The sequence below is a fragment of the Megalopta genalis genome, unplaced genomic scaffold (genome assembly GCF_051020955.1).
Source record: "Megalopta genalis isolate 19385.01 unplaced genomic scaffold, iyMegGena1_principal scaffold0129, whole genome shotgun sequence".
Classification (NCBI taxonomy): Eukaryota; Metazoa; Arthropoda; class Insecta; order Hymenoptera; family Halictidae; genus Megalopta; species Megalopta genalis.
In genome coordinates this window covers 212,501-214,889 of record NW_027476198.1, presented here as the reverse complement: position 1 = coordinate 214,889, position 2,389 = coordinate 212,501, and positions in this window count along the sequence as shown.

The following is a 2,389-nucleotide window of genomic DNA, read 5'->3' as shown; positions in this document are numbered from 1 at the left end:
TTTATCATAACGCGGATCGACTGTCTCTGTCTCTTTCTAGATCGGAAGAATCGATGTTTCCCGGCAAACTATTGGGAGTTTAATTAAACTTTATACATGAAATTACTCGTTTTGGTCCCCGCTACACAGCCGTATACTTTTTATAATTTTGTGGAATCGGGAACCTCGAAATATTTATCATAACGCGGATCGACTGTCTCTGTCTCTTTCTAGATCGGAAGAATCGATGTTTCCCGGCAAACTATTGGGAGATTAATTAAACTTTATACATGAAATTACTCGTTTTGATCCCCGCTACACAGCCGTATACTTTTTATAATTTTGTGGAATCGGGAACCTTGAAATATTTAACATAACGCGGATCGACTGTCTCTGTCTCTTTCTAGATCGGAATAATCGATGTTTCCCGGCAAACTAATGGGATATTAATTAAACTTTATACACGAAATTACTCGTTTTGATCCCTGCTACACAGCCGTATACTTTTTATAATTTTGTGGAATCGGGAACCTTGAAATATTTAACATAACGCGGATCGACTGTCTCTGTCTCTTTCTAGATCGGAATAATCGATGTTTCCCGGCAAACTAATGGGATATTAATTAAACTTTATACATGAAATTACTCGTTTTGGTCCCCGCTACACAGCCGTATACTTTTTATAATTTTATGGAATCGGGAACCTTGAAATATTTAACATAACGCGGATCGACTGTCTCTGTCTCTTTCTAGATCGGAATAATCGATGTTTCCCGGCAAACTATTGGGAGATTAATTAAACTTTATACACGAAATTACTCGTTTTGATCCCCGCTACACAGCCGTATGCTTTTTATAATTTTGTGGAATCGGTAACCTGGAGATATTTAACATAACGCGGATCGTCTATCTCTGTCTCTTTCTAGATCGGAATAATCGATGTTTCCCGGCAAAGTAATGGGAGATTAATTAAACTTTATACACGAAATTACTCGTTTTGATCCCCGCTACACAGCCGTATACTTTTTATAATTTTGTGGAATCGGGAACCTTGAAATATTTAACATAACGCGGATCGACTGTCTCTGTCTCTTTCTAGATCGGAAGAATCGATGTTTCCCGGCAAACTATTGGGAGATTAATTAAACTTTATACACGAAATTACTCGTTTTGATCCCCGCTACACAGCCGTATACTTTTTATAATTTTGTGGAATCGGGAACCTCGAAATATTTATCATAACGCGGATCGACTGTCTCTGTCTCTTTCTAGATCGGAAGAATCGATGTTTCCCGGCAAACTATTGGGAGATTAATTAAACTTTATACATGAAATTACTCGTTTTGATCCCCGCTACACAGCCGTATACTTTTTATAATTTTGTGGAATCGGTAACCTTGAAATATTTAACATAACGCGGATCGTCTATCTCTGTCTCTTTCTAGATCGGAAGAATCGATGTTTCCCGGCAAACTAATGGGAGTTTAATTAAACTTTATGCATCAAATCATTCAGTTTGACTCCTGCAACACAACCAAACACTCTCTGTAATTTTCTGAACTGAAAAACCACTGAAATTGCGCTCGAAATGCGGAGCGACGGGTCGACGCGTCTGCACTGTGCGACAGCTAGTCAAAACGTCCGAACAGCGTATTGTTTTCGATCTCTTGGTATAATATTCGTATTCCTTGCTGTGTATAGCTTCCGATCGATTATTGCAATGGTCAAAGTTCCAGCGGCGTAATGCTTTCCATAAGATTACATTAATATAACCAGCGGCATATTGCTTTCTATCTTGTAATGAAAATTTTATAACCAAGTACCAACGGCGTATTGCTTTCGTTCGGATAATGGAGATTTTACAACCAAGTACCAGCGGTTTCTGTCTTATAATTAAATTATTATAATAAAATAAAGTACCAGCGGCGTGTTACTTTCGTTCGGATAATGGAGATTTTACAACCAAGTATCAGCGGTTTCTGTCTTATAATTAAATTATTATAATAAAATAAAGTACCAGCGGCGTGTTACTTTCGTTCGGATAATGGAGATTTTATGTCCAGCGGCGTAGTGCTTTCTATCTTATAATGTAATTCTTATTACAAAGTACCAGCGGCGTATTGCTTTTTTACCAGCGGCGTATTGCTTCGTACCAGCGGCGTATTGCTTTTTTTTCCAGCGGCGTATTGGTTCGTACCAGCGGCGTATTGCTTTTTTTCCAGCGGCGTATTGCTTTTTTTCCAGCGGCGTATTCGTTCGTACCAGCGGCGTATTGCTTTTTTTTCCAGCGGCGTATTGTTTCGTACCAGCGGCGTATTGCTTTCCGTAACCTCGAAAAACACAAAGTGCCAGCGGCGTGTTGCTTTGGAAAATAGAGCCAACATCAGCGGCATTCCGGCCTGTGCTCGGT